Source organism: Ornithodoros turicata, chromosome 6 (assembly GCF_037126465.1).
Source record: "Ornithodoros turicata isolate Travis chromosome 6, ASM3712646v1, whole genome shotgun sequence".
NCBI lineage: Eukaryota > Metazoa > Arthropoda > Arachnida > Ixodida > Argasidae > Ornithodoros > Ornithodoros turicata.
Window position 1 is genome coordinate 35,343,115 of NC_088206.1, and position 19,575 is coordinate 35,362,689.

Genomic DNA, 19,575 nt, shown 5'->3' on the forward strand with positions numbered 1-19,575 from the left:
ATAATTACTAGTTTGTTCCTGGAGGGTTAAATAACCTGTGGGCATAGATGTATTTGTAGGTTATACTCATGTCTCAATTGTATATGTGAGGAGTAAGTAAGATAATTTTCATCAGTGTCATTCAGCTGAACTGTGTTCATAACCTTTTAGTATGCTTCTTAGTGACCACGTTTCCAAGGTAACATCTCATTACGGCCGAAGTCTCATTACGGCCCAAGTCTCATTACGGCCGAAAGTCTCATTACGGCCGAAAATCCTTTAATCCCCAAGTGTCTCGTTACGGCCAAAGTCTCAATACGGCCGAAGATGTCTCATAACGGCCAAAAAGAAAAAAGAAGCATCCACCATATCAGCTGTGTATATACTGTGTTTTATGCTTCCCAAAATGTGTCCGAGGCGGTGTGCCCCCACGGCTTGTGTCACACACAATGGTTCATGCACACAATATTGCGACAGTGTTTCATGCATCCCTCGTGAAAAATGGTTTTATTGTCATATGTGTCACACGATATTTGTATGTGTTACGCCATTTTCTCTCGGTATTCAAGCAACATCCTACTCGTTGGTTCTGTGAGCGAACTGTGTGCGTGTTCTGAAAAGTACTCCACAAGGGAGCCCACTGGGAGCTCCAGGAGCCACATGACCTATGACCATGATCTTCTCCCCCACTAGCTGCCTTCTACAATTTACGTCCACCTGAAATTTAAAAAAAAACTACATAAGGCACAGAACAAAATGACATATGCTTTCGTTTGATAATGACCATGAGACATATGCTGTCAAGCAGACTTTTTTTTTCATATATTCAAAACATATTCAAGAATTATGGACAACAATGACAATTACGTCATAATGATGCAGCTGCATAGCCAGGAAAATATTTCAGGAGGTGCTTTATGAGGCTTGACATGGGGTGGAGGAGTCCCCCTCGTCAGTGCTTTACCCAGACCCCCCTACACCCCCTAACGTTTTTGCCTGTGCACCCCCTACAGGGGGGGGTGCCCTTGTGATTTCAGCGTCAGATACGTCTGTAATGATATGTTAAGCTGTAATGACGTAACTATAATGAAGACCTCCCCCCACAATTTTTTCCAACACCTCTCGTGCTTGGGATTCTGGATAAACCATTGCCCCCGTTCATTTTCGTGGGGCACTACATTAGGGCTTATGCCACTGCACTGATGTCACAATGTTATAAGTGTGTGTCACTCTGGGCATTCGGAATTCCTCTAAGCTACAATATGTAAATTCAGAATACCAGAAGGGTAAGCATCAGATGTTACCTGCAGGCTTCATGCTGAAACGCGTGTACGCAAAACACTTCCGCCGTGGTGGGCGACGTCGTTAGTGTAATCATATACGCAAGACAATTGCGGCACATGGAGTAGTGGCAGCAACCTGAAAACGATACATTTTCTTGCTTTATATGAGTAATCAAAAATATACATTCCCACATGTTTCGTTTTGTCGTTTGCAGGAAGCGCTAATAAGGGAACAGCACTTGGTTGGTCACATGCAAGCCACAATGCGAAAGGTGCCGATATTTCGATTACGCGATCAAAAATTAAAAGTCTACAACCATGCACACTTCCCCATGCAACTACTTCCCCATGCAACTACTTCCCCAGCATCGTGAGACATGACACCATGTATTCACGTAGTGTAATGTGAAATGATATGCAGGAATGAAAAAGATGCCAACATACCTGTAATCCAGTGTCCCATAAGTTTGATTCGATTTTCTGGCAGCTACCATGAAGAGCAAATGCACGATTCACAAGTTTCGTTTCGCCATTTTCATTGCTGTTAATTTCGCAACCGTCAAGCAATCCCACGTGACCTCCTTTGGATCAGTGAAAAGTGAAAATTACTCGCGTCATGAACATATATGTTCATCTCAGCGCAAATCACGTTTTGCATGCTCTAGAAGGGAGGGGGGATCAATACTCTTCCTTTCGTGTTTTGATATCTTGTTGTTTTGCTACTCTCACTTTGGAGTTCGGATGGTGTCTAGCAACGTTGGGTACCTCGTTTCTTGTGTGAGCGAGTGGTTGCTGTTTACGACGTGTTCATATATCGATTTGTAGTGCTGTAATGTGCAAATTAGCGGACTTTATAGCGGCTCTCTATTTTCCGTCGTTGTCTTTCGAGCAGCGCCTGTTGTTCCGGTACAAATCGAGTTGAATGAATCGCCACAGCCCCAACGTACGTATATCGCGCAGCGTTGACCAAGTCCAGCAGGAATTCTGGTGAGTAATGCTTTCGTAGATTGTCTGGATTAGTAGTTGGATTCTCATACGAGTAATTTAAATGAATCAAAACAGCCGAAGTGCCTGTAATACATGTAACTCGGTATCTGTTCGTAGGTTTGCGTTGTTTCTAGTTGGTTGCGCGTTTAGGAACAACAAATTTATTCGAAGACGATAAGATACCGACAGTGCATCACCGTACAGCAGCATTTACTCGTATCATTGTGAGCCATATTTAATTTGTTAAAATTTGTCGTCGTATTTCTTCAAAAATAAAAGCACAAGTCGGCGTACTTGAATTGATCTCCTTGAACTGCTTACGTCGAACGTCTGCAAATGTTGTACTTATGTGCCTTCGCGCACCATACTAGGCACAAAAGCATATCTGATTAGAATAAACACTTCAAGAGGAAGTCATTCAAATACATTGTTATTTATAGCTGGTTTTCCATTCCAGGCATGGTATGTGGCTGCACGGAGGGTTCCGAAAAAGAAAAACAACATGGCTAATAGGATGTTGCTGCCCAGGGAGTCCTGGCCGAAGAGGTGAGCTGTTAAGATCATCATAAGGTTCTGTTGTGAAGTGAGAAATTTTGTAGTAGTGCACTACCTTTATAAAAAAGAAACCAGAAATGGAAAGTTATGCATGCATCATTTCATGAATTGTAATGTATCACTATTTGATATTCACATGTTTCCATTAAGGGAATGAACTACTGAACCTATATTCATATAATGGTCATGCTCTGTGTTTACCTGGAAGTCACATTTTTAAGGCTTGTCATTCTTTTGTCTAGATGAAGATTTATGTTAACCTTGTATGAAATAACAGACACGTATCAACACATGTGCAGCTTGTGCACATTAAAACTAGTCATGCAGAGACAAATGCTTGTTTTTTTTGTTTTTTTTTTATTCTAGCCTATTCATGGTTGCTCTTCGCTTCTTGCAGGATTATTCATTCCAGAAGCAAGAATTGTACAATTGTAAGGCGAATGGAAATAAACTGACATCGACTGAGATAGGTGTTCCGTCTTGGCCAGTGACTGTAGGAGGGCTCCAAAAGCGTCAGAACAAAGCCAATATTCATCTACCTCTCTACAAGTAGCTAACTCCACATAGTAGCCTGCTTCACAGCAACATCAACACTACCTTGTGGGAGTACACATTACACATGTTGCATTGTGCTGTGGTATGATAACATACCGTTTGTCTCGCAATATGTGTATATAAATATGATAAGGGCCCTAAGGGCACAGTGCATGCCTTATACCCTGCTGAATATATATCCATACCTGGCTGCGACATTGCATATCAATGCAGGTTACAATACACATTTTCACATTTGGCCGTTATGAGACATCTTCGGCCGTAATGAGACTGCCTTCGGCCGTGTTGAGACTTTGGCCGTAATGAGACACTTGGGGATTAAAGGATTATCGGCCGTATTGAGACTTTCGGCCGTATTGAGACATCGGCCGTAATGAGACTTCGGCCGTAATGAGACTTCGGCCGTAATGAGATACAATCCGTTTCCAAATGTCAACTAATAATTGAACCAAGATTGGGATTTAACACTTAACTCTGTTTTGCCAAACGGAGTACTTGAATCACCAACTAACATTTGTAAAGAAGGACTTGAGGGCTGACTTCAAGTATTATTAACCCTTGATCTGGGTTCAAAGTTAACCATGCACCATTGGTGTGCATAGTACTCCAAAATGGCTAAATAATTTATTGCATAAGTTCTCTGTTACTGTAATTGAGATGTACTTTTGTAAAGTACTTTTGACAGCCCTGCAAACTGAAACTGGCTTCAGTGTACACTACGAATGCATCGTAACATTTAATTGAAATATAATATAAGAGCAGAAGCAACATTTTGTCACAACTCAAACTATATCTTTCTTTTTTATTGTCCAGGGATTTAGGAAACAGAGTAGGACTTCCTGCACTCTGATATTTAGACGTACTTGAGTTGTAAAACCTGCAACAAAATAAACAAGAGAAGTATAAACAGTTTTGTCTTTCTCTTTTGAATTTAACGAGCTAGTTATATTTTACCATTTGTTCACTTTTGTATTCTCTGTTGGTGAAAAGATTACAGGAACAATAATGCTGCAGATCGAACAATGACCTGTCATCTTGATGAAGATCAGAACATTTCTTCAGGCATGCTAAGTGAGACAAAAGAAATGTACAATGAAGGTTGTACAAAAACAGCAAATCTCCGTCGACTAAAACTTTATATGTGGATGTTACCACATCGTGCAGTTTCCATCCAAAAGTAGGACTAGGCAAGGTTGTTTGGTAAATTGTTGGCATGTTAATGTGCTATACCGTTACAGCACATCAATATTGATGAGGGGCAAACACAGTAGACAGCGTGATGGCTGCAAACTCAAGTGAAGATTTATTCAACAGAACAAGAAACCGAAAGCATGAGTATAGAGAAAGGCAGTGCCATGCAGTGTATGGCGAACCACATTAATCTCCGAGAAGGTAGGATCGGAAAAGCAATAGAGAGAAATGACAGTTGCGTCCTAGATAGGGGAACTCTGCAAATTTAGGACCAATATGATATGGTAACCTTGCATGGCTCACTGCAGCTCTGACACACATTGAACAATTCCAGTAGTGGGGCTTCAAAGACAACGAACGTTTGCTGTTTCACTGGGCATTCAAGTGTAGAGGATGCATCTCTAGAAAATTAATTAGCGTTCCTTAGTCATAAAGTCATAACTACATCTCAACCGGAAGTATTCTTATACCCTTCAAACAAGCTAGTAATTCTGATCGGTTTCTTCTCCCCTTGTTGACGTCATACTAATGTTCTGCACCTGTCCAAAGACTAAAAAAAATGTCGCAAAATCTGCTACACGTAACAAATCTAGTACTTCCATCTGTGGACTTTGCATACCTGCTTTCAGCTATTTCTGTCATGTCAACTTGAGTGCCTGGATCACACACACACGAAGCAGTCTTGCGCCACTTCAACACTGGAAGGCCCCTAAAATTAAATTTGTTGATGTTGACAATGTTGAGTACGGGACAAGTAGGATAACATAAGTGAAATGGAATACGTCGTCGCTATATTATAATTTATACATGTGTGACGCCTGTACATACCTAAGACGTTGTGTTGAACTCGTCACCTCGGTGAAGCAAAATCACTGGGTACTGAGCATCAGTGTGCTTCGGACGTCTTCGCAATTCGCCTTCTACGGCATCTTCGTAGTCATCGGCAGCAAAATGAGAACAGCACACACAAGGAACGACTGCTACATCTAATAACCGAGTGTTTCGAACCACATTCGCTTTCGCGCACCCTCCTGTTGAATCTTGTGGTAGAAAACGGCCGCCGCCGATGGTGAACAACCATGATTTTTGCATCCCCGAACACCAAAACTACACCAGGCATATGTAGGTCTCTAGAATAATTGACACAACCACGACGAACATGTCATTCACTTCTCTTCGCGCGACCAACACGACCACCCACGACGTAAACAATAAACGCGATAACACAGACGGCCTTGCAGATGGCGCGGCGGATCGTAGCTCGTAGCGGCGAAGTAGCTGAATGCTTTATTAACGTAAAAGCTATGGAGGTGAGCGTCATTTTTAAAATGGCGTTTAGCTGTAAGATAATGTGCGTCAGCTTTGTTCTCTACAAAATTAACTCTCACGTGGTAAGGGTTGACCAATCCCTGGGAACCCTGGACCTGAAACCCAAGTTGCTCTTTTTCGCCGTTCGCTGGCAGCACCGTCCATGTTCCGGCAATCTTCAAAATATTTATACATAAAAAATATGCCGAATTGAGAAGTAATGCTTTCTGTATCTTATCAAACAACGACGTTGTGCACGACAGTGGGCAAAAATATGGGGGTTATTTTTCACTTTTCGGTCCCTTTAACTGTATTATGATATACACGGATCATGTCACGCCCTCCGTAGTGGGAAACGGGCGGCATCCGATACTGAAATTCCATTTGTATACGATAGACCGAAAGAACAACTCAGTTTCAGCTTTCTTCCCGTTCAGTACTTTAAGTTAGTGCAGCGCGAAATTTCCTCAATCACCGTCTCTATACGCGACGACACGGGTCGCAAGCTACCGCTACAAAATCGACGCTGACGCTGCACTTTAAGCATGTACACTAAAGCGGTACCAATCTACGGATTTCGCGTTCCGACGGTATACAGGTAGCACCTGTACCAGAGGGGAGGCAATTTCTTTTCTCCGCTCGGGCGTTTCGCTATTCCACTCTTTAAACGCGTATCGCCCTACTTAAAAAAGACGGCTGTTGCGGCCGCTAAGCGCGTGGCCAAAAATCTGTCGGAGGGAGACTCTTTCCGAAGTGCGCTTAAAAGATCGGCGAAAGATACGGGCCACGAAATTCTGCGAGACCTCGGAGGGGCCGGGCGAAGAACGAGGAGAAAACCGGACGTCTTCGACAGCATAAATCACTCCGGTTGCGGCCACAATTTAGTTGCCAGATGGACACGATTAACGTCGTACATCCTGACACTCCTCTGTTGGATAGCCGGAAACACAGTTATTTTCCGTGCCGGGAACGCAGTGGCTTATACTGAAGGGGGAATATGAGGTATTCTACCCGGTCGCTGACATATCCTCCGTCATAGAGTTCCAGCTTTCGAATTTGGGGCATCACTATCTCGATTTGAACTCCGCGTACATAGTGACGAAAGTACGCATCGTACGTGACGATGGTTCGCTACCGGAAACACACGCTGGCGATGGGACGGCCTACGACGAGGTCTACCCCGATAATGATCTGTATAGCTATAGAAGCTACCTGGATATTTTGCTTCACACCAGCACCACGGAGCAAAATACTTCGCATAAAGCGGGTCTGTACACGCAAGAAGAAGCGCGTCAATCGGAAAACAACATTCACAACATTCGCGCTCGTGGACCGACCGAACGATACAACCTCACACGGGATGGCAAGACCATCGACCTGGTTTCCAAGATCAACTCGGACATTTTCCTGCAGCCTAAGCTACTCGTATCGCGAGTGAAAATATGGCTTGTTTTTTATCAAGGCTCCGACGAATTCCGCATTATGAAGACCGATCAGGAGCAGCACACGCATAAAGTGGAAATCATGAGTGCCACCTTGTACATAAAGAAAATCACCGTGTCTCCCAGCCTATTCCTCGGGCACGAAACGGAATTGCAGCAGCGCAAGGCTCTCTACACACTGGCCGGAAGTGAATCGCGTATTCGTTCGCTACCAGTTGGCAACCTGGATGCATGCCTGGAAGATTTATTTCCAGAGAAGATACCGTCTAAGGTGGTGGTCGCATTTGTGCCCACCCTAGCCTACCAGGGAGCATTCAATCGGGACCCGTACCGATTTGTGAACTGCGACATTGAGTCGGCGACGCTTACCGTGAACGGGACGCAGCGAATAGACACGTTCGACTTCAACAATAACCTGAACCACCGTAGCTACTTCAACCTCTTGGAGCAGCTGTGTGAGAAGCACGTCTCCTACGAATACGACCACTACGTTGGAAACAAGTTCCTACTACGACCAGGATCCCGATCAATCCTCTGTCCACCTGTCACCGATCAGGCGTGGAAACGTTCGTCTGCAACTCAAGTTCCGACGTGCCTTGGCCGAACCCACGACCGTATTGATACTGTCCGAGAGTGTGAGAATCATGTCCATCGATAAGAACAGGAACGTCACACTGGATTAGCAATGTTCGAGCAAGATATCGAGAGACTCCCGAACTTCCGTGGACTTCCGTGGTGTATACGCTCGAGACGACCGTCTGCCGATCGGCGACAGCAAGCCGGGGAGCACTGGATTCTGTTCGCGAAAATGAAGGATGACCTCATCTACTTCGATTCCTTCGGATTGCCACCCATCGAACCCGAGCTGAAACGCCTCACCGTCGATGAATATAATGATGTCTGTATTCAAAGCCTGTATTCTCCAATGTGTGGTGTGTACTGTTGTATCGTGGCGACATTGTTGGCGAAAGGGAAATCACTGAAGAGCATTGTATCCCTGTTTTCCGATAATCTCGCCGCTAATGACCTAAAATCAATAAAGCTGCTAGAAAAGTTGTTTGTCACTTAAAAAAGTGTGGTGTCCTTTATTCTCTATAGCTCCCCACAAACTATACTTGCTTAGTCAATGAATACGCGCTATAGCTCCCAATCATATCATTCTATCAATAGAGCTTCCCAATTTATCAGTCCATCACAACAACGCAACATTTTTTTCTCTTAAAATCAGAAATACATGTATTTTTATTTTACTGCTGATTACATATGGAACGCGGAATTTCGCTGGTCTCGCGGTCACTTCTTCGCGTGAGTAAAGATGATGTCGGGCGATGTGACTCTTTTACCATCCCTGAATCTCTCCTTCTCAAGTTTCAGATCTGGTAATTCTCGCATTTCTTGGAAATCTTCATCTGTGAGTCGCTTAAAACGACTGGGTAGGTACACTTTTACGCGTTTATCGTTGTCCATCAGGAGTTCCACGTACTGCTTGCGACATACTTGTTTGATATCTCCAGCCCCCGTAAAAGCGGGTTACCGAACCAAGTTGCTGTGCTACCGTCGCCTTCGTCTCACTTCCGTTCCCCTGGTGGCGGCGGTGCTGCGCAGCGCCACCAGACGTTAGTGATGGCGATCCGATAACCGCGCGTCGTCTGCTACCTCCAAATGCGTCAACGGGGCAGCGCTTTCCTCGGAATGTTGAGCGCAATGGGAATTGTAACATGTTTCCTTTTGTTCCCGTTTACTGTTTTTGAAACATAAGTACACCGGGATTAGGCCACATTTGAGCAGTTCCTCCGGTCGTCAGGACTTTTTGTGAAAGGTGTCACAGTAATGCAAGGGACCACGGCTGCTCCGTGAAACTGGCACAAGCGAGGGACTACCTCATTTTATTTACTGGTGTTATGTGAAGCTAGCAAGCCTCGCTTGCTGGCTAGGATTAAAAAAAGAAATGATAAATTTATACAAAATGAGGCAAAGAAACGCTGTGGAACACGGGATCTCAGTAACGCGTTGGTGCCCCTCCACTCTCAATCACTGCGCTCATTCGCCTGGGCAGGGAAGCGTAGAGGGCGGAAGAACACCTTACGAACAATCGAGAAAGTGTTGATAATCTTATCAACACTTTCTCGATTGTTCCCGATGTGTTATCCCTGAGGTGTTCTGACCATTCATTGGTCCACGCATCCACACTCCGCATTCCAAAGAAAGCGCTGCCCCGTCGATGCATTTGGAGGTAGCAGACGATGCGCGGTTATCGGATCGCCATCTCTCCCGTCTGGTGGCACTGCGCAGCCCCGCCGCCACCAGGGGAACGGAAGTGAGGCGAAGGTGACCGTAGCACAGCAACTTGGTTCGGTAACCCGCTTTTACGGGGGCTGGAGATATCAAACAAGTATGTCGCAAGCAGTACATGGCCTCCCCGTACATAGTATCCACTTTGTGTAAGTCCAACACGTCGAGCTTTTCGTTCTTCGGAACAATGCTCATTTTCTGAATGTCCCCATCACCGGGTTTCTTTAGTTTATCCAGCTTCTCAAAAATAGATGACATATCTCGCTTACTTCTCAGTGCAAGTTTCTACGCACGCCAAATGAACTGAAAATAAGGACTATTACCTAACTTTCCTCATCTTGAAGACAATAGTGAAACATACCTTTCTCGTTGTGCGCTTCACCGGGAGTCGACCGACGGAAGTAGCTTCACAGACCTCAAATGAGTTGTATATATCGCAACTTTTATATAAAGCACCCCTCGAGGAGCGCAAGGGTGGTGCGATTTTGTTTACACAATCACACAGGAACAGCCCATGAAATATGATGCGCGCGCGCGCTCGAATGACATTTGGAACTTCTTGGAAACTGCATAAGCGAACCCTTTGTTTTTGGTTACAGAAAGCTTGTTTCGGCAATGAGCAGGTGGTCCGCTTTGAGGTCGGCTCATAGGGATATTTTCCTTCAGGTAGACTTGTCTCATCAGGCACAACAGTTTACTTTTGGTTTTAACACGCGCGGCCTCGGAAAACATGATTTACGACCTTCAAACTGCGAGCTCTGATATAAAACAGATGGCCCCAACATGCAGCCGACTCATCCTCAAGGTGACCCAATTTCTCGGAGAAAGCGAAATCTGTTTATACCACCTTGAAACATACGCAACATTTTTTCGCTAGGGCCCGCCACGACGGGTGCAAGTGCGTTTTTGATATTAAAGAGATGGCACCATCATGTCGGGGCATGTCTCAGGGTGACCCAATTTCTCAGAGACACCCTATTTACATCACCTTGAAACATACGCAACATTTTCTTCGCTGCGAATAAAACAAAGCTCACCATAGAGTTCTATAGTATAAACTCATTTCGGCCATGACGGGAGGAAGTGAATTTTGATATAAAACAGGTGGCCCCAAGGTGTTGGAACATGCAGCCGACTCATCCTCACGGTGACCCAATTTCGCGGAGAAAGCGAAATCTGTTTACACCACCTTGAAACATACGCAACATTTTCTTCGGTGGTGATAAAACAAACTCACCATAGAGTTCTCATTTTGACCATGACGGGTGGAAGTGCGTTTTGATATTAGACAGATGGCCCCAACGTGGCCTCATCCTCAAGGTGACACATGATTTACGACCCTACGGAAACAAGCGAACCACAGTGTGGGCGTGTTGGCGCATGCAGCGTGGATGCTGGTTTATAAGCCGCGCGATCGCCTCAGGGGGAAGAGTCTGCTTTCACTTGCTTCACAAGTAAGTTATCCCCTTTACTTGTTGCACATTTCTCACGGATCCGTTTATTTTCAGTGCCTCAGTGTGTATTCTGCTTTTTTGACCCTCACAATATCGAGGATGAATCGGAAGACGATTCTCGGGACGGCGCACCTCCTACACTGTCTGGTCATGTGATGCGATCGCACCCCGACGTGGATATATCCTTCCTGCCCTTCTTCCAGACTGACACTGCATTTAGAGGTATCATCAAAACATTCGTGCTATTGGCATCTGTTCACGATCAAGGGAGCAGAGGATTTGCGACAATATTGAATGATTCATTTTCACGATATGGTCGCTATATTGAGAGCGCAACAAATACCCTTTAGGTTTTGCATTTGTTCCGATATTTTAATGGTGAAGGAGACTCGGGGGGAGATATTCGAGCACGTTGCCCACTTTATGGCGCTTGCTCGCGAAGTCCACAGCGACGGAGCCGTCGCGAATACCCTAATGGACGTGATTCAGGAGTCTACGGGGCGCATCGAAAATTATCAGCGGAAAGGGAGTGGGTTCGTGTCCACCGGCGTCCAAAACGTTCAAATGTGCATTTCCGCTGTGCAAACTAAAACATTCGGATGCAATGGCGCACTTCCCAATCATTTGGCTAAACGCAGGAACGTGCTAACGAATATTCATTTACCGGCACGTAAGGAGGGTGAGTGTTTTAAATACAATACGCTCGCCCTCCTGCACCCGCAGGAAAGGAATTCGTGGAAAAAATGTGAAAACTATGCAGCGGAGTACCGGTGGCCTAGCCGCTTCCCCGTTTTCTACTCTCACCTGGACGAATTTGAAGACAAAAACAAGATATCCGTGTACGTATACGAGTACGTCGATCAAGAAGTGCTCGTGTCGCGACCCCCAAAACTAGAGTATGAAAAGAAAATTTACTTATTGGCTATAGATGAACATTTTTTTGGAATCAAGTCCCTCGAGCAGTTACTGATTAAGAAAAATAAGCGTTTCGTATGCGAGCGTTGCACGCGCTCTTTCCTGAAGGAAGAGAGCATGGCGAAACATCATCGCCTGTGTGCGGACGTAAATGAAATCATATTGGAATTTTGCGAACCGGGCAAAAACTTTGTAGAATTTACTAAAATACAGTACAAGCATCAGGACGCATCAGGGCGCATCAGGACGCACCACGGTGAAGATTCCGCGAGGCAGTACGTGAAAGCTTTGATGGAAATGGGGGACGAGATGATCGCCCTGAACGCCTGCCCCGCGGAAATGGTGCTGAATGATGAGCAACGAGCGCGGCACAGAACTGCCACCCACTGCGCGTACTGTAGGTGGGAGTTCGCGCAAGATCTACCCCATGTCCGGCACCACGACCATTCCAAGCGTTGTACTGCCGGCGAGACAAATTACATCGCGACGCTGTGCAACCCCTGTAACGTGGCGTGCACGACGCGGGAAAAACTGCCCATCATGGTGCACAATCTGACCTACGATTTGGCTGGACTGCTGCGGGAATTTCACCTTCTCGGGTGGAAGTGAGCTCCCTTCATCGTGGCCAGTTCCATGGAAAAAATCCGATCGTTCGAAATTGGCACCTTCATATTCAGAGATACCATGCAGTACCTAAATTCGTCGCTGGGAGAGCTCGTGGAAACCGTCAAATCCATGGGGGGAGCAGAGGCGTTCCAATGCCTGAAGCAGGTATTTGGAGATGACTACGAGATTTTGCTGCGTAAAGTTGTATTCCCGTACAGCCACGTTAGCTCGTTCGCGGTATACGACGAATTGGCTCTGCCGGCAAAATCCGCCTTCCGAAACGATCTGACGGGGGAAGATATAAGTGACGAAGACTATCAGTACGCGCTGCTCGTATTTGAACGTTTTGGATGCTCGAATCTGAGGGATTATAATGCATTGTACCTGAAAACGGATGCCCTGTTACATGCTGACGTAATGCAGCACTTCGGGCGCGTGTGCTACGACGCGCGCGGATTGGAATTGCTTCATTGCGTTTCTCTGGCATCCTATTCGTGGCAATGCGCTCTAAATTACACGCAAGGAAAATTGGAACTGATCATTGACGAGGACGTGTACCGAACCATCGAATCGGGTGTTAGATGCGGACTCTGTCAGGCGAGCAGGCGTCATTTACGGGCTAACAACCCGCTGTGCAGTGGCTACGATCCCGATAAAGAGGAGGTGTACATATCGTACATAGATTGCAACAATCGTTACGGATTCAGTATGATAAAGCACGTCTCCGTCGGCGATTTCGAATGGGTCGAGGATTTTAGTTCCGTGGATTTTATGCGTCACCCCACGGATTCGGACGTGGGATACGTGTACGTGTGCGACTTGGAGTATCCAAAATCTATCCACGCGCTGGCGCGGTACTTCCCCCTGGCTCCCGAGAAGGTGGTCGTCCCGAAGGAATGGCTCTCACCATTTCAGCGTGGGCTCCTCGAGGAGTTAATGTATCAGCCCGCGAACCATTCCTTCCTGCGTCCCTCCATCGAGGACAATGTTGCCAGACGCGTCGCCTGGAGCACGACGTTCGAGAAAAATTTCTATAAAATCTCAAATAATGCGGTCTTCGGGCGTACGCTACTAAATAAATTTAATATGCGGAATATTCGAGTAGCCTTCGATGACGAGACGGCGAGTCGCCTCGGGAGTCGGGCGGAATGCGTACGAATGAAAATTTTGTCCCCTGATTGCGTCATGTGCGAAATGCGCAAAAGAAAAGTGCGATGCGATTTCCCCCTGCAGATTGGCTTCACGATTTTAGAACTGAGTAAGTTAACCATGTACTCGTTCTACTATGAAACCCTGCTGAGCAAGCTCACTTGTCCGGTGATTACCTGCTACTTTGACACGGATTCTTTGATCCTCGGCCTATTCTGCAAGGACTACGAAGATCAGTTACGTGCGATCGCCGACGACCATTTAGACTTGTCTTCCTTCGATCGTGATCATCCACTGTACAGCGAGAGGAATCGCGGTAGGCTTGGCGCGTTCAAAAGTGAAACGGGTAGCATACCCATTGAGGAAGTAATATGCTTGAAAGCCAAAATGTATTCCATCAAATTAGCCGGGGGAAAACAAATTGCAAGAGCTAAAGGGGTCAAAAAGAACATTGTGCACAAACACATTCTCCATGATACGTACCACGATACCCTATACAAGCACGCCAGCGTATCGCACGAACAGGTGTCAATAGTGGGAAAGAAACAGTGCATGTACACCATCAGAAATGTGAAAAGAAGTCTGATGGCGTACGACGACAAACGATATCTCTACAATGACGTGGACTCCTACCCGTATGGAAGCTACGAATATGGTAAGCTCGAGTGGATGATGTAGATAGCGGGATTGCACCTAGCGTTCTTTCCCCCCGCACAGATAATACAGTGGATGAGTAGGAGTAGCATCATTTGGACTGTGTCACTGGAAGGATGTGGTACCTCATTCTCTTCTCGCTCGTCTCGTGCGCGCTGGCGCTGGACGCCGGCAACTGTACTGCGAGCATCAAGCTGGAGAAGGATAAGCACACGTACGCGCACGAATGCCCGGGCGACATCTTGGCCATCAGAGAGAGGCACGTGGTACCGTGCGGTCCGGCATTAACCTGGACAGGAACGCTACTGCATCGCTGCGTACGTGCCTTCACTCGCTGGACGTGAGCGACAGCTGTGAAGATATCCAGTGCACGTGGAAGTGTCAACTCACCGTGGACGAAATTTTTCTCAGCCGCTGTCCCGGAGACGTCTACATGATCCGTCACTTCCGTGGAACCACGCCCAGCATCAAAGGAATCAACCTCTCCAAGACTGCCATGCTTTTCCTAAAACATGTACTCTATAAACTTTGAAAGGTATTTTTTCCCCTGCCTGCTTGATCTCGTAGAGCTATCTGAGATAGAGATACCCAGTTGGGTTAGAACCATCTGAAGCCACTGCCGAGCGATCCGCGCACCATCTGGCTGGCGCCGGTGAAGGCAATGTTCAGTAGGCCAATCAGGACTGCTAGCCATTATGGTGGGCTTAGCGCGGGCCAACCAGGGGGGCTTAGAAGTCTGCATAGAAGGGGAGCAATCGGGATGAGTAGGCTTAGCGTGGACCAATCAGCGGAGCTGGCTAATTAGCATAGAGGCTCAGCGATCGGCGCGCACCAATCAGCAGTGGGCCAATGAGGTGGGCGGAGCCAAGTAATTAGCGTAACGGGGCAGCGCTATGATGAACCAACCAAAGATCAGTAGGTTTAGTATGGGCCAATCAACGTGAAGTGGGAGAAGCCAAGGAATTAGCGTAAAGGGGTGGAGCTACGGTAAACCAATCAACGATCAGTAGGCTTAGCATGGGCCAATCAGCGTGAAGTGAGCAGAGCCGAGCCAACTAATTAGCATAAAGGAGCGGAACTACGGTCAACCAATCAACGATCAGTAGGCTTAGCGTGGGCAAATCAACGTGAAGTGGGCGGAGCTAATGGCGACCAATCAGATGGCTTTGGATTTGGCTTGTGTTGGATTCCAACTGGATTGGGTTGGCTTAGAACTGGATTGTGTTGGATTAAAAGTGGATTTTGGCTTAGAATTGGATTAGAACAGAATTTCTGGCACTGGATTAGAAAAAGGACGTCGTTGTTGGACATAAGGCCCTACTACTCCCGTTGGGTCCCATTCGTACCAATTAGAAATTCCAACTGGACCAATTCCTTTTTTTTGGCTGGGTCAGGCATTCACGAAGAACCTGGAGATGCAGCAGTAGACTTGTTGAAGGGTGACTGGGTTGTGCCTTCCTTTGTCGTGTGTATGAACTCAGATACATCAAACAACAACTAACAGGAGGAAAGGCTACGAGAAAGGGAAAAGAAGTAACTTGAATACTAAGCATTATGTATATGATCTGTGCCCCTGTGGTACTTCATGTCTATGGCTGTGGTGGATATCTACTGCATATCCTCAGGGCCCATTTGTTGCTAAACAACTATAGTTTATGCTGAGAGAAGAATGCAAATACCAAGCCACTCCTCGGTGAGTTAACTGCTGCTTCCCTCATTCCCAAGCAAGGCCACAGGAACATGTGATTGGTTAAAAATGTCGCATGTTGTACAAGCGTGTTACATCGTGTAGGTCTGAACTGTGCTTATTTTTCCTGAGAGAAGGCTCATGCATTTTCAGTGCACAGATCTGTAAAATAATAAGCACCTTGGACAATGAACTTGTGATTAAGTAATATTTGTCTGCAATGTAGTTTCCTTTGCAATAGCTCTCATGAATCACTCACTGTAAATATTACTGCTCTCATTAAAGGGACTATGTAATGATTTTTTCTCGTTTTCATCAGAAAGAATACCTTTTACCAAGTCTAGAACCAAAATTTTACTTTCATCATGCGAGGAATATTCTCAGGAGCGAATTTAAACGGAGCGGCGAAGGGAGGACAGCTGGCGCCGCGCCGTGGCGAGCTGCCGAGCGGAGACACAGTGAGCAACTTGACGGGACCCCGGCCGACTCGGCAACACGTCATCATGACGTGTTGCCGAGCCGTAGGATCCCGCGTATGCGTTCATCGGGAGTGGAAATCTCCATGACTGCAGCTTCCGCGCGATGGTCGCAGTCTATCGCAGTCGCATCCTGTGGTTTTCGTCGACATGCCGGGACGATTTTGGATAGTTGGTTGCCCTAATTTACGTCAATATTCGCCTGGCATCCAAGGTCTCATGCTTCCCAGTGACGAGACGGACAGCTTTTGAGCCACGAAGCAAGCGAAACGCCGGAGTGGAAAGACGATGTGGTGCCATCGACTGCTTGTGTTTGTAGCGGACATTTGTATGATCGAATTTACGAAGGGTACGCTGAATCTCTTCAACGTACTGGATAACGAGCTCAGTGTCGTCTGAATCAAGGTGTAGCACCACCACAATACCTGTCCACACTGGAGAAAGAACATCCACCTAAACGGCGCAAAGGTGTGAGTACTTTTCGTTATTGGGGCTAACAAGGGTCTCTCAGTCTGTGTGGTTCAAATGCTATCACAGATTTCAGGACTGCGTAAATGAGTTAATTCTCATCTGCGTGACTCTGAACCCTGCCGCCGCTTACGGCACAGAGAGAGTAAAAAAAATGAAAATAGAAGTTACCGAATCTAGTCCCTAAACTCAGGTGGTGCACTGTTGATAAAAGTACACTTCGTTTAGCATGATCTTAGAAACCATACTTCAACAGAATATTTATGTAATATGTTGAACATACGTATCCGTTCTTTTCTCTTCACTCGTGTGCTTTTTTACAGGTGACTTCCTCAGCGGAGCCTGAAGCCCCTTAGGTGAGACAGCATGGTCATTGCAACCCACTATTCAGAGCAGACAAATGCTGTGCACCCTCTTTCCAGATTCCTCTTTAATGCAGTGTCTTGTCTACCATTCGGGCTCTGTATATTGTTCACAAGTTTTCTTTTAACCTTTTTTGTTATTTGATCTACAGTTTGCTTTATCATATGCACAAATGTGATATTGAGGGGGACATTTTCTTGTTTAAACTTGTTATCTTATAATCATTGCTCAGTTAGATTACATCATTTGAATTCATCGGAACTGGAGTTGTATACTGTGTTATTTTCTTCTCTCATATCAGGGCAGCCCATGTGTATGGCAGCTGAAGTCTTTCACCAGGATAACATGCCAGAACAACTCCAGCAAGTGCTCTGCAGGTCATCTCTAAATTAAAGGAACGCACCTTTGATGCACTATGTCCTCATGAGATTTTGTTCCTGCTACAACTCTGCACTTTGTTTCACATTACCAAAAAATAACCCTACCAACCATTATCATACCAGTGGTGTACTACTGTATTCAACCAGTTCATCTTGCTCTGGGCATCCCGCAAGCCTGTGCAGCTACTTCAGCCCTTATTTGCTGGTAACACTGGTGCCAATACAGTTGTTAGATGAGCTGTGTGACAGTGTAAAATAGAACATATCCTGTGTTCTATTAAAAATAAAAATTATGCATGTATAGCATATAATGTGTATATGTAGATGTTAGGTCTTAGTTATGGTACTATTTGAGCGAAATGTCGACATTTCAGCTGTTTGAGCCTGATGCCCTCGTCCTTGACGCACATACAAGAGTGCCCACAACCTCGGAGGAACCTGCATAACTGAGGACTCTGTCCCGGTGGCAAATGGAACAGTTCTTTCACAAAGAAAGATTTCCGTCAGAAGACCAACAAGCAGTTTACTTGAAATAGTACCAATTACTTGTCGTTTTTTTATTTGCAAAATATTGGGCATGCTACGTGAGTACTTGGGGTTTTTGCTTCTTTCCATTTACCTCAACTGGTGACTTCAAGCTTACGTAACACAATAATATAAGATGGCAATGAAGCAGGCGAACTGGTGTTGTTAGATTGTGTCCCTCAGCCTTAGGGTTATAGATGTATTACACAGGATTGGAAACCTGGTTGAACAATAAATTTGTGAAACGACAAACAGTTACCAGAAATAACTACGTATGATGTGCAGAATACTCTTACACAATACGCTGCAGTTGAGCTCCTGTAGGCATGGTAGTTGGCAATGCTAAATGTTCAGATTTACGACGTGACATTGAATACAGAACACCTGACGTGCTCACAAATAAATTCTTCCATGAAATATATTCTTAGGCAAACAACAAGTCCTTCGACGGAAGGAAATACAGCCATCTGTAGAACAATAAATCAAAATCTCCTGAAGGCACGAAGCTGCTTTGAATAAAACAGTAATGATGACGAAGAACACGAGTTGAAACAAAGTAAAACAAAACATTAGACCACCCAGTCTTTTACGATAATTCCTGCAAACAAATCGAGGAACAAAGGGGGCATCTTCCAAATATCACAGTCCCACTTCCTTTAGTTGTCACATTGCCAACACGTAAACATAATTGCAACGCCAAGCAACCACCAGACACTTTCTATTGGTGACGGCGATGCAACCAATACACGTTGCGGTGAATCGCTAGAGGCCCACGTAACTCGTCAGCAAAACTCTCAAAGCCACGGAGGTGCGTGAGTTGCTTGTTGTGAACGGCCGTAGAGCAGAGGACGAATACATTCGATGAAAAAGTACAGCTCACATGTCATACTTGCCAGCTTAAGTGTAACAAACGATTCACACACAAAAAGCTGTTCATTATAGCGTGCTATCCGAACGCCTCCAACCAAGAAAACGTAATGCTCCAACTTCAACCCTCAGACGCCACCAGAGAGCTTGTGACCTTCTATGTGTGACTGGGCACTGATCTCTATAGTAATAGGCTGGATAGCGGATTGAGGGTGCAACCGTACCATCCGCCGAAAGCTGCCGTTTACGCAATGGTCCAGGGAAAATGCGGGCGCCCAAACCACGTGATCTCGAGGAGCCACTCACAGCGTCCCCGAGCTGCAGCGCGGAAAAAAAGCTGGGGCCCAGTGTGCATGCGCAGACCGACCTCCTTTCCCAACCTCCCTCCCCTTCTCTCCTCGGGTTTTTCGTATTTCCTCTCGTCCCCCCTACCCCCCCA

The 19,575-nt window shown here is 45.9% G+C and overlaps 1 long non-coding RNA gene across 1 annotated transcript; it reads right to left on the reverse strand.

Annotated features, from left to right (window-relative positions):
* Nucleotides 1-363: 363 nt before the first annotated feature.
* Nucleotides 364-1,909, reverse strand: LOC135397848 (uncharacterized). Its single transcript, XR_010423801.1, has 3 exons — nucleotides 1,707-1,909; nucleotides 1,284-1,398; nucleotides 364-696 (listed from the first exon to the last, which is right to left on the reverse strand). It is a non-coding gene; the product is annotated as an uncharacterized LOC135397848 (long non-coding RNA).
* Between the last annotated feature and the right edge of the window lie 17,666 nt (nucleotides 1,910-19,575).